Below are 14,455 nucleotides of genomic sequence, written 5' to 3' on the forward strand. Positions count from 1 at the left end.
TCTGATGGATAATTATATAAAAGAAAATTAGAGGTTGTTGAAATGCATCGAATGGGTTGGGTCAAAAGTCAGTAGAGAGCATTTTCGGCACTTGATACTTCTAAATCAGTTTATTAAAAAAACTGGATGATTAATGTACGAATTTAGTTTTTTTTCAAAACTTATGCCGGAATCCCATCAAAAGGCAAATGTGGAAAATAACCTTACGAATGAACTTGGCGAGTAATGCGGTAAAGAGACCCAAAAATTGAAAGAAAAAATAATGTTTCCTGCAGAAGAAAAAAATAAGGCGAATTTAGTTATGACAAGAAGCTTATTAAGGTAAACACCCTAACTAAACAAATAACATGACGATTAAAAAAAGCAAATTTTAGTCTTAAATTCAATCATGTCTACATGCATGACAATATATATCCGATGTCAGCAAAAAGAGTAAAAGGGTAAACATACATTTTGACAAGGTTCGAAAAATAAAACTTTGTACTAACAAAAATAGAATAAAATCACACATATAATTATGTAAAGCAAATACTATCATATGACATAAACTTAGTCACTAAGCAGTCGATTTCCCTTAACAAATTCAACCCAAAATGAAGAAGAGACAACCAAAACCAATGGTGCATACCCATTTCTTACATGCAAGCGAATATACATAATCGGAAAGCGGTATGACGATAATTAGGCATCTGAAAACAAAAGACAAACATACAACATTATTGTCAAAAGGAAATTAAAAATAATGTATACACGCACCAATTTCCAATACTTATGGCATCCCAAAATTACATTCCATTCTTGAGTTTTACTATTCAATCCTACTACTTGCAAGGCACTGTATCTCTAAATCGATCAACATAGAGATACTTATTTATCATTTTTCAGCATATATAATAACTCATAATTTGACAATCAAAATTCAAAGGTTGCAAGAACCAGAAGCAGGACTAATAATTCAAATCAATCAACACAGAGAACAGTTCTTGTGGTGAAGTTCAAGTAAGCCTCAACCAATATAGTAGTTATATTCTTATTCAATTGATGACCAAGAACGACAGCAAATGAAATAAAGGAGAATCGAGAAGCACATAGTCTGGCAAGTAAAGTCGCAAGTCGAACAAAAAAATACATGTGTTGGTGGGAAATATGAACACCGGTGTGAGGTGATCTTGATGCAGAGTTATGAATCAAAGATGAACTGAATTGTTGACCGTCGCAACGATCATAACATGAAAGCTTCAATATGAATGACGTGTAATACCCCAAACCTTAATGTATTAGTTATAAACGTATGAATTATGTAATTTATATTTCATATATTGTTAAACGAGTAAGATGATTGTGTGAAAGGTGAAATATCTTGACAAGCCTTGGCTAATATAGGAGATCGTTTAATATTAATAATTAAATATATTATTTTTGACCTTACTCCGTTTTTAATGAAACTTAGGTTAAAACGTAAATAAAAATATGCTAGTTCTAATGACATATTCGTCGTTTTATAAAACGTCATATTTTAAACGTATACGAGAAAAACGAGTGAAGCAACTGAATTAATATATATAAGCAAGCAAGCTAGCAGGTCAAGCAGGCAGGTAGGCATGTCAATTGTATCCCACATCGACCCAGAAAGGTTTTGAGGTGCTTGCTTGCTTCCTTTAAATAAGAGTCTCAGTAGTTTGTTTAGGTACCGGTTTCTTTAATGGAAACGCTCTAGTATAGAGAATCCCAAGTATACGATACCCCGTTGGGTGTTGTTAATAGTCGCTTTTGGAGCGCGAGTAGGAGCAGGAGTAGGGAAACTCTACATCAACGTGCCGTAGATAGTTTTAAGGTATGCTCTCGGTTACGTTTATGTTTAGTTATTTATTATTCAATTTTAGTAGTTAGTAGGAGTATTATTATTATTAGTAATATTGTTATTAGTAGTAGTGGTAATGTTAATATTATTTTTAGGTACTAGGGTTATTGTCAGGGGCAGGTATTGGGTAGCCTAGCCTTAGTTAAGCATAGACTGATCAACCATGCTTAAACAAGACAACACTAACCAATATCCAACCATGATAATGACTAGTTAGGTGTACTATTACCTAACCTAGGATTATGTAATTGTGTCAGGACCTTGAGACATAACCCAGTCGTACTAGCGGCTGTTAAGCAATTGCTAATCAGGTGAGTCATCATACTTGTCTTTTAAACTGTGATAGTATACTCGTCCATAACTGGTAATAATGAGAATGCTGCAGTATGCATGTGTCAGTAGGGGTATATGGGATCCTATTATGCTTAATGAGGTGTGTCACTCTGGGAAGGGTAATAAGGTGTTGTACCCACAGGCACTTCGTGCTTATAAAGCCCAGCGACACACACTCATACCTATGTGATGGCCGTAGGGGGACACAGTTGGAGGACTAGTATGTCTCTTGTACGGTGGTTTGTGACAAGTCAAATGTGACCTATAAGGTTCAATGAGGCCCAACCTGACTATATTGTGGTCACATGCCCATATTGTGTATGCATATAATGTAAACTGTGGTCTGTCTTTATAAAAATTGTATAGTATGAGCTCACCAATATATATCTGACGTCGTTTTGAGTATACTTATCTCAGGTGAGTCATGAGGAAAGCTATAGGAACTACTTGACAGTTGTGGAGTTTTAGAAGACAAGGAGTTCTTAGTTGCCAAAAGATTGTAAATAAATAAAGTATTGTACTCAGACTATTATAAGTTTTAATGAAAGTTTAGTTTGTTTCCGCCGTAAGTGTATCAATTGTGCATAATCACCCGGGTTATGGGGTGGGTGTTACACGACGACCTCAATTTTAGGGTTGTGGTTTGGTCTGAAAAGGGGCTCTTCAGATTTGGGTGTTTCTTGGGGGAAACTGAACTCATAAAAAGCGGTTGTAAGCATCAATTAATAGAAACAATTCAATAGGAAGAGTAACTGGAGGGTTTTTCGTTACCTAAGCACCCGTCGACTGGTCAAGCAGCAGAGCCGCCGGATCTTGAATCGTCGGACATCCATTGATGATGATTCATGGCCACCGTCTTCGAATCAATGATAATTGATAATAATCAGTTGTAATCTGCAGATTTTGATTGGGGTATGAAACGTGGGTAGAAAGAGAAGGTAGAACGTGTGTGGTCAAATTGAAAAACAATGAAACTAAATCGGAAAGATGAAGCAGCGCAGAGAAGCAAAGTAGAAGGGTTAAAGTGTAAATTGTCGGTGGCAAAGGCCACCGACTTTGTACTTTAAGATAGATAGTAATATAATTTTGAAATTTTACTATTTTCCTCACTTACGTTTTTAACATGTTTAATTTCAGTCCAAAAAATTAATCTCAGTTAAAAAACTGGGTTAGCTCAGAGGTAAAATGATTATTTTACATAGACTTTTTTATTTTTGGTTTTTTAAACATATTATTATTATACACACACAAACATAAATCTACACACATATATATAGAGAGAGAGAGGGAGAGAGTCGCGAGAGAGAGGGACGACCACCTACCAGCGGCCCCACGTGGCGACGCGGGGTGGTGGGCAGCAGTGGCGCAAGGCCACAAAAGAGGTGGCGACTGTCTAGGGCAGTTTGGCGGTTATATGGCAGAGGTAGTTATGGGGGCGGATTGACGTGTTGGTGGTGATTGTGGTGTTAGTTGAACAGCGTGTGGTGGCGTACGGCTGGAGTGGAGGTGAATGGTGGGTTGCGCCTGGAGTGGTGAAGCTCAACAGGTGGAGACGATTTCTGGCGACCCGACTTAGGGTTCCTGCAACCCTTGGACTTTCCTAAGAAGTTCCGGTGGGACTCCAACGACTATGTTATGGCTTGAAGTTTCCAAATATCTGTAGATCGGGCGATTACCAGGTAAGATCTAGAGAAGAAACTGTGGTTGTTGTGGCGATGGTCGTGATGGTGGTGGTGGTTGGTAGTGAAGAGTGTAGACTGTCACACCCCAACCAATGGCGGACACATCGAGCCGAGATGTAATAGATTGCTCAAAGATAACATAACGCTGAAATTGTGACAATATATTAAAATTCAAAATTTCATTTCATCGAAATAAACGTTACATTGTTAAAGGAAAAAGAAAGTACAACAAATGGGATTTCAAGCCTAAAATATCAAAGTGCATGATTAAAATTTGGTGTGTTCCTAGATCCACCCTAAGTAGATTTCATGTAGTATCATCATCATATATTTCCTGCAACATGTATAAAATATATATGTCAACAAAATAATGTCGGTGAGCATACAAGTTTCTGTACATAGCACAATATGAATAAAGTCTCAAATCCACATGTTAATTGTATACTAAGTTATATAATCATACTAGCATGCAATAGACTAAATATCAAACCAAAGTGTCCACTAGCGTAACCTTATCACCGAAGTAAATAAGACCATATTGGTTGAATACTTAACAATGACCCAACAAACGGGGCGGTGTGCTAATCCCAAAAGATGAACCTATGCATGATGATGGAGAATATTTAGATGCTGAAATGTTAGATGCAAATGTGGAAGAATCAAACGTTGTAGATTCTTATGTCTTCACCTACATTGCTCGATATCTTATTGTAATGATCTTTGTTCATATACTTTACTATTAATTGTTATGGGTGAATATTTTGATCAATATTCCAGACTAAAGATGGCGACCCGCCGGGATAGCAGATAGGTTTGATATCCTGGACCTATTTCTTATGTTTCACTAATTTATTTCTTACACGTGTTATTTAAGTATTGCAATGAATAAATATAAACGACTTGGTCAAGCTAAGAACTAAGACTTGTAGTTGTAAGAGGAACGTTGGACGTGGTTGAAGAAGTCTTTAACGTTCACAAGTTAATATTCTGTGTATCCCAAAAATTTTGGGATATATACTTAGATCTTTAGACTATATAATGAGGCTAATCTGATCGATTAGGCATGTTACACAACATTACACTTTGATTTCGATTCTTGCTAACACTCTTTCTTGCAGCTCACTAGCAAACCTTGTATTATCGATCGAGATTAGTTCTCGAGTTGTACTTTTCATATATTCAATAGAAAAACTATGCATGCGACTTTCAAATCGGCGCCCGAGGTTTTGTGCTGGCGATCTCAACTGATCAAGGGCTTTCCTTGTAACATTGTGTATTCTTTGTTGTTTTAACATTTACTTTCATCCTAATATCCCGAGCAATATTCCGATATTCTGACTTTACATTTCAACCTCTTTGCTTTACGTTACATTATTTCAACAATATATTCTAAAATTCACAAACTAGCACACTACCTTACAAACTAATTTGATCATAGAATTGCTAAGGTAATTTTTGACCAAAACATTAATAATATTCTTTTACAATCTATTAGTTTTGTTTTTTTTTTTCAATTTTTCCAACAACTATTGTTTACTTTATTGATTTATTTTTGTAACGTTGCAAAATAAAGTTGCTGAAATGGCAAACCTAGTATCATTACCATAAAAAATCTTGAAGGTGTTGAGTTTTAGATGGCTCTTAAAAGAGAGAAGTCAAATGGAAAACCAAGGTATACAGTAAAGGAATGGCCTTCATTTCTGAAATCAAACGGAATCGAGGATGGTGATAGGTGCACCTTCAGCTACATCAAAAGTGTAGGTATGTTAATTCTTCATGAAGTTGCCAAAAGCAAGAACCACATGATTGTGAAGGTGGTTGGTTTGTTTCTTCTTTTAGTGTATCAATATTTACAACAGTTTTATGATGGTGATGTTAGAACAATGAACTTATAGTCCATGTCTTTATAGCCTACTGGCATTTTGGTTGTGAGATAAGGCTTTGAGACTAATAGGTCCTGAGTTCGACTCTCACAAGGGGGGTTTTCCCATATTTATTTGGTTTCCTCCTGAATTGGTGTATAGGCATATGCCTAGTGTAGATGGATATGATCAGGTGGTTCCGTTGGTAGCACGATGATACTCCAGTGGTCCATCAGTGCTCCAAATTTGCCGTTAAAAAAAAGAAGAATGAAGTTATGTTGTTTTATGTTTATAACTCTTAGTATTTAGAACAGTTTATTTGGGTTATTTATTTTGTATATTTTTAATGGTTTGATTGCACGTTTAAACAATACTTTTAGAATGTGTGTTTATAACAACACATATTCATTTTAAGTAGTATAATGGTAATGTTTATATTTTACATAATTTGTGTTACTTATGATATATGTTTTTCATAAATTATAAGCCTTATTTTGTTGATTTGTTGTACTTAATGATTATTCTATTACATAGACTTTGTATATAAATTTACACTTTTAATCATCAAAAACAACATTTACGTAACAATGAATCATTTCATATCATTTTTTTACATAAATGATCTAAAATCTTCTATCTGCATATTTAGAAGTACACTGATTTGAATGTGTTCTCAATTTGTCATTGTTGGTTTAAAAGCATTTAGCTTGCATTTGCCTTATGTGGACTTAGCATTTAAGTAGGAATTCATTGGAGGGGTTTGCATTTGAGTGAAATGTTCTTGGAAAAAAAGGTGCATTTGGTGGAATGGTGACCCCCTATATTTGTTTTGTATTTATTTTATTATTTTACTCTTTTCTTGTTTTAATTTATTTTGACCTCGATAAATAAGTTGTACATTATAAGCTTTAGTGACGTGTATATCATTTTTTTTTCATTTCAAATATAGTAACCGGACAAAATAACAAAAACAATGTAATGTTTTATTTTACAACATAAGTTTATTAATGCTACATTAATAAAAAAAAATAATACAAAAGTTTAAGATACGTATATATTAATGTTCGTGGTTAGAAGTTTAATGTTTTCTTTTTATAACTTTCGATATAAATAATGCGGAAAAAAATGCATATTGATAGCTATAACTTAATTATTAAAAATAAATGTAAAAGTGACGACGGTGTGGAAATATAAGTATTGGTAAAAATGTTTGTAGGATTGAAGAGAAAATGTTTATTTTAAGTGTATTTGTGAAAATCTGATGTGACTGCTGACTAGGCACGTTTGTGATTGCATTTATCACATTGCATTGGTGACGGTATATTTTTTACGATATGCGTATATTTTTATAATTTTTTTCATTTAAAAATTTTAGCAACCTAAGGATGTGTATCGTAAAAGTTTCTAACTTAGTTATTATATATATTAAAGCACAAGTAAACTTCCAAGTGTTCATAAACCTTATTCCCTTTCTATTTTAGTCCCTAAACAAATAGCTTCTTTACAATCTATCATTTGTATTCTCATTTTAAACATTGCTTTTTTTTTTCTTTCGCACTAACCATATGTTATTTATTTACACTAACATACTTTTTTTATTATTTAACTTTATGAATACACAATTATATATATAGGGTAATGCTCTAGAGAAAACCCTTTATTTTGAGAAAACTTTGAAAACCCATCACAAGGCCTACAATTGGCCACGTGTCCCAGCCATCTCCATCTTTCTTTTTGCTTTTGAGGGCACTTTGGTAAACTCAACATTATACTACCCAACTCAAAAAGATATATTGACTTTTGTCTACTATGATTTGACAACATTTATTACCCATTTATCTTCCCAATGTATCTTTCTAACTCAATATCTTTATCATTTTCATTTATAAGAAATACCTCCATTAATGTCCTGCACATCTTCATTTACAATCTACTTCTTCATTTATTCCTTTCTCCATTAATGTCCATGGAGACAAATCCACCATATAACCCGTTAATGTCGCCGGGTAGATCTTATACTCATTCCTTTCTATTGAAGCCACCAAATCTGAGGATCGAAGCAATTATCGAAGCTCTTCAAGAAAAGAAAGTAAGGTGTTGCTCTCATCACATTTTTAATTCTGTTTTTAGAGAGAGAAAACTGATGTTTTGGAGAGAGAAACAACAATATTCATCTTGTTCATCTGGACACCAAGAACACATGCACAAATGTGTGTGAGAGAAACACGTTTTAAAGATCTTACTTTTGTTATTTATGTAATTTGTTTAGATTTATACTTTTTATGATATTTGATAGATTTAAAATCAAAGCTTCGTTTGTTTATTTCAAAATTTTTAAATCAAGACCCTTTGTTATATATGTTAATGACCAGCTTGTTGGAATAGGTTAATGGAGTTTATGCAAGAGATGAGTCAGCAAAGGTAGCAGATAAACAGCAAAGACAGACCGTCAATGGAAGCTCCACCCCTTCTTAGTGATCTGTGTTTTCGTTTACTAGTTATATATTATAATTTTGCAACATGTTTGTGCATTGTGAATTTGTACTTTAAGCTTTGGTTGTGTTTTTGGTTTTGTTTGTTGTATTGTTTCTTTTATTGGTTGTACATCATTACGTGTTTTAATCTGCTTAGAGCATTTAGGTTTTAAAGGTTTAGTTTTTTTTGTGATAATGCCACGTGGTGGCTGATGCATAGCAAGGTAAACACGTGTCTCTCTCCTTTCTTTTTTTTTTTACATGAAAACCAAGAAAGACCACCAAACTCATATCAGAATTCCTTTTCCTCTTCTTCTTGAGAATGAGAGAAGATTCCAGAGACAGAGCGAGAGACGGGTAACACACCATCGCATGATGCTGCACAGTACACGACAGAGAGACCAAGCGGCGAGAGAGAGAGAGAGAGAGAGAGAGAAAGGAGGGGGTGGAGAGACGACGGGGGCACAGTGATGGCGGTGTCGTTGAGGGTTCCGTGGACTTTTTCCGATCTCTTCATCTGGTGGTGTGCTTTTTGATTGATTAGATCTTGCCGATGCTGTTACATTTCTCCCGGCGAGTTCTCCGGCGAAGGTCTGTATACCGAAACTTTTCTCTTAATCGATCTCATTTTGTTTCGATTCATGTGTTTGTTCGGTACAGGTAGACAATAACTTGGAGATTTTTCAATTTGTTGTCGCCTGCTACTCCGGTTTATTTAAGTTTGTTTGTATGTACGGTTGGATTTAGGCAACTGTTTTACAGGTTTTATGTCACTTTGCTCACTATATTTGACTTATAAATGTTCAATTAATATATTGATTTGATTTGATTTGCAATAAATTTTCTTCTTGAGAAAAATAATTTTATGTAGGGTTTAGTTTATAGTTGAGCTTAGGTATGGAAGACGGAAGCGCAGCAAGACAGAGTTCTTCAACTACCTATGCCATAATGGTAAGTTTTTTATTTTTTAATATATCATATCTACTTCATTTGTTTCACAAAAAGAGAATGAGAATTCCACGAGCACGACCCCCGCGAACTATGGTTGTTGCCGACCACAAGTATGTTTTTTGGTAGTTTTGTTCACATTTTAAACTGAAATAGAAATGAATCGATGTTTGTTGGAAATTTTAGATTGTGAAGATAGCGATGATCATGGCTTGAAAAAACATCGAATTGAGTGAGTGGAATTTAAGATGACCTCATCAGATGTTGTGTAAGAGTAATGGATTAAGGAAACAAAGTAGCGGGTGTGACATCCTCCGGGTTCCGTTGATGAATTAGTCACTGTTCTTGACGCAAGCCCTAATTTTGAGTTTTGTTTGCGTTTCGTGTTTTAGTATGTTTTCCTTTAGTTTCTCATATGACACTGCGCATTTTTTAGCAAGTCAGTTAGTTGCCAATCTGTAGCAGAGCTTTTTAAGGCCATTTGGTATTTACATCATTTTCTCCTGTTTATCAATCTACAGGTACTAAGGAGGCATGCTGTGAATATTTATCTGATAGCCCTTTTGAACGGTGGCACAAGGTTTGAAAAGAAGTATTCATTATTAGCTTAAATTTTTGAAACCGCTGCATGTATTTTTGACTATTTTTGTAGTGGTTTTACTAAGTTGAATTGATAATTGCACATGTAATGATTTGTTGAATAGGGTGCTTGCTTCTTATTCATGTGGGATGGAAGAGTGAGCAATCTTTTCCTCAAATGGTTCAGCATATATATGGAGGTAGCAAGAATGGCTTTATAAATATATGGATCTACGTGGTGGAGGATCATTAGCTGCTTTTCAAAATTACAAGGAGGTTGTTTATCTTTTATGATTTTATCAATTTAAATGAGAGTTGTAATCAGACTATGGGGTATGGGGCGGGGTTGGGGCGTGGGTTGGGTACAAACGCCCAAGTCACCACCCCGGGTGGGCTTGGGTTTCGGCGTGGCCCCTTGGGCAGGGGTTTCAGCCCGGGCGTTGGGCGGGCCTAGCGGTCTTACGTGGCCGGCTCTCATTGGCTGGGTTGGCTAGGCTATAGGTGGCTAGGATTTAAATTTAAAAAACAACCGTTTGGTCAAGCCAAACCCATAATAATTGAAAAAAAAATTATAATACGTGGCCAACCCACGCGGGCTAGCCACGCCCCGCCATACCGACCCAACATGCAATTGATCAGCGGTGCCCCTCGAAGTCCACGTGTCAACCCATGCCCCAAACCCCCGCCCCACCATACCCCACGGTCTCATATGTGCAAAATTGGTGCAAAAAAGGTCTACTAAGTATGGCTACATTACCTGTGTTAAGCCTCTTTAGCAAAGAAGGAAAAGCAACAAAAAAAAAATGCAATACATGCTCTAAAGAGGGAATGGAGTAAGCCAAGAACTCTGAATTAGTGACCCTGCTTCAAAAAATGATTTACTCCTAAAATACGACTTTCCATCCAAAATTATTTTGTTTTTGTAATGTAATTGGAAAAGATCTTCAATGAGACATATATTTCACGCACACATCTGGTTTAGTTGTGTTATGGATGAGATGAGATTGTAAAACAATTGTGTTTACAACTAGATCGCGTTTCTCCTTCGATTCAGTTTACATTTATTTTCGTTTATTTATTTTAGTTTACTTTTTTTGTTGGATGGTGGCAGTGGCATTAGGTTTTCTCGACACTCCGATCAAGCAAATACTGCAGAGGCTGCAAGCACTTGGAATTTTCTGAACCTGGAACCATCCATATTTAGCCGGCTGTTGCTGAATTTGTTTATTAGTCTTTTCAGATGCTCACGGTACGTTTGATTTCACTTAGATGCTCCGTAGAATTATTTGTTCGTATTATTGCTCTCATTAGACGAATAAGTGTTGTTTGCATCACTTTCTTTGACTTTCGAAGGCTTTTCGTTTTGTGTGATGTGAATTGGTTAGTTGCTACTGTTTATGAAATCTTATATTGGTTTCCCCGTATCTAATCAAAGAAAAACTAACGGAAAAAACGGATTTCGTGTAATTAGTACAGTACATAGGTAAAAATCAAAGTTTTGATGAAGAGATATTGGTTGCTAAGCATTATTACATTGTAAAAGAAATTAATGACTACACAGAACACTTATTTTGTATTGTATCCGCATCAGACAAATTAATCATTTGTAATCAACCATGGAAAATAAGATTTAAACTGCTCATGTTTATTTATTAACGCCTAGCTCAAGACCTGTGTAGTTGGAACTGTACAATAAAAGATAACCTGCCTAAAATTAAAATGAAGTAAAAAAATGAAATAATAGTTTAATGTTATCCTAGGAATAACAAATTTTAATTATGTAAAAAGGAAAAAAGCAGAAAGGTTCATGTTATCTAAGAATTGGCATGAATAGTTACGTGTTGTTTGTCATTTGAGTAAGGTATATGTGTAGCTTTGAATAAACGTTTAAACACATATTGAAAAAATAAAAAAAACAAATTTTATAAACTTTTATGTTAAAAAAAACATATAAATTTAAACAGGTTAACTGTTCAACCTGTTTAATACCGAGCTAAACTCGAACATTTATTAAACGAGCAATACATGTTAAAGGCAATAATCATGTTTTTTTGGTCTTAATCCAATTAAACGAGCAATACATGTTTAATACATGTTTAATACCGAGCTAAACTCGAACATTTATTAAACGAGCAATACATGTTTAATACTGAGCTAAACTCGAACATTTATTAAACGAGAAATACATGGAATCAAAGGTATGATTACACTTTTTTTTAGTTGAAACTTGCATCTTCTTCATCGCGTTTCTCAGTTGAAACTCGCATTTTCTTTATCGACTGGACGTGGCAAAATGGGTGTCGGATGGGTTGGGTAATGGGTCAAATGGGGGTCATTTATCGGGCCAAAAGTTTTTTTTGTTTGGAGCATTTATCCGTCTTTTGTTTCACACATTTATTTGAACAATCGAGGTTGGATAAGTTGTTTAGTTTTGCAGAGATGATGATGATGATGGGGAGATGGTTTCAAAGAAAAAGAACCCATGAAGAGATTGTGAACTTGGAGAAGAAGCATTGAGAAGGGCGGGCAATACTTGAAGTGTATTTTAGAAGGCGAATTATAGTGGTAGTGTTAAAAAAAAACACAGGTTTGGGTTGAAATACTTTGGCGTAATCTGTTGAGCATGAAAGCTGGCTAGACTCTAATTTTTTTTTTTTTTTTATGAATATTACATAACATTTATGGATTTTGTATAGTAAACTCTTGAAACAGAGTGTTATTTTCAATTTCAAACATGCTACAATGTGCAATCCTCTGGACCGAGTCAACATCTACCAGCATCAATGCTAATGCTTGGTTGTTTCACCACCTGTTGAACCTACAGCATGAACCTACAAGTGTATGGGTTTGAGACTTTGTATAATAAATAAAATTGCAATTCAATAATCGAGTTACTTACGTCGCCTATCCGTTGCGCGTTGCCTATCTGTTGTGCGCCGCCGCAACGCGCGGCGGGTAAAAAATCTAGTAATATGTAATGTGAGACTTATTATTTTGTCTAGGACATGTTGTTAAAAATGTTCTGGCCTTCCAAACTTCTGCCCTGAAGTCGACCTCAGGGTTGTCCAAATACTGAGGTCGGTAAAATACTACGCTTGTCTTTTTGTCCATCGATCTAGTAAGTCGATTGAGTGATACGCGGTATGCTGCGAGAGTGTTGCAGAGGTGATCACACTTCGGAGTCTAAGACGTCAATACATAGAGTTCCAGCAGACGAAGAAAAGTGAGAAAGGTATAGACCAATCATTGTCGTTGCAACATCCAGCTCAGGGATGTCCGTACAAGCACCTAACATTCTACACAGTTCGCTAGGCGTTCAGATGGGTGTTCAAGTAAGCCTTGATAGCATCGAGATTCGAAAGGATTTAGAGAGGAGTGAAAAGGTCACGTTCAAGTAAGAGATAATCACTGTTATGACTCTTATAGACTGTTGTGTTTCACATCGATCAAAGAACGGAACAGAACCCCTTTTTCACTCGTTAAGTCTCACTGGGACTCACATGCACCCCACATTATTATTATGTGTGCACCCACAATGATATTGTGATTTGCAAGCTCATCTCAGCTCATCTCAACTCATGTCAAATGGTTCCTCAAACGCGAGTAGTAAGCAAAGAACATCACAAAACGCGAGTCATGAATGTTTAGGGAAATACTACCCTATCAGTCACATAGCACATGCAAGTAATACATGAATTCATACTGTTGTGCTAAACGTGCAATCACATGCAATATCATATGTAAGTGTTCACTGGTTATGCAGTACAATGAGTATACGAGAGACGAACCTTGCAATCTGGAGCTGAGTGTCATGGTCGATTTCGGATCTGTTCGGTTATAGTCTGGTTTTATAAAAACGTTTTAAAACCAAGTTCACTATAACCAGTGGCTCTGATACCAAACTGTCACACCCCCAAAATACCACCTAGGGAAAGTCCCTGTTAGGCGTGTGACATTCCAACAACGAGCCACTAATTACACTGAACTCATACATATATTTAAATAAAGCTTTCATTTATTAACATAAAGTATTACAAAACGTTACATGTCATTCATTGTATACAGCGGAAGCATAACTCATTTGTTAAGTATTTCATAAACCATGTGTACATAACCATTAGGTTTGTATTGCAATTCCAAGTATCTCGACCCATGACCACTCCAGCCTTCCAGACAGCAGGTTCCCAATGCTATAACCCTATAGTCCTGCAAGCATGCAGACAAGTGTGTCAGACGACGCTGGTGAGTTCAAAGTTTTGTTAATCAGTTTAGTTACCAATTATGTGTATAAAACAGTTCAACGATTTGACTTGATGTTGTTATTAACTCGATTACCGTATGTGGCGACTAGATGTGAATGCCCAACCCCAATGCCTCCATTTAAGCATTGGTCATGAGGTCAAGGTATCAAACAACCTTGAATAGATGTAAGGGGTCTTGTATGTACACAATGAGAATGCCCAACCCCAATGCCTCTAACTAGGCATTGGTCATGAAGTCCAGGTAATTAGTTCACGCCCGTCCTTTCGGCCCGGTGTGAGGGTGCCAAACCTAATAGCGCTATCAACTAAATACCCCGTTGCTTCTTCAGCAACACGGTAGATGTACGGGGTCTTACATGATTTATACTGTGTTCAATAACCAACATCCCAATTAAACAGTTTACCCAGTATCCCCTTTAGAAACGTTTACCAGATGTCCCAAACCACCGGGACG

The 14,455-nt window shown here is 35.9% G+C and overlaps 1 long non-coding RNA gene across 1 annotated transcript; it reads left to right on the top strand.

The window, feature by feature from the left end:
* The first annotated feature begins 7,723 nt into the window (after positions 1-7,723).
* Positions 7,724-8,163, top strand: LOC110898527. Its single transcript, XR_002569470.2, has 2 exons — positions 7,724-7,827; positions 8,111-8,163. It is a non-coding gene; the product is annotated as an uncharacterized LOC110898527 (long non-coding RNA).
* The last annotated feature ends 6,292 nt before the right edge of the window (positions 8,164-14,455 follow it).

Source organism: Helianthus annuus, chromosome 13 (genome assembly GCF_002127325.2).
Source record: "Helianthus annuus cultivar XRQ/B chromosome 13, HanXRQr2.0-SUNRISE, whole genome shotgun sequence".
In the NCBI taxonomy this organism is placed as follows: Eukaryota; Viridiplantae; Streptophyta; class Magnoliopsida; order Asterales; family Asteraceae; genus Helianthus; species Helianthus annuus.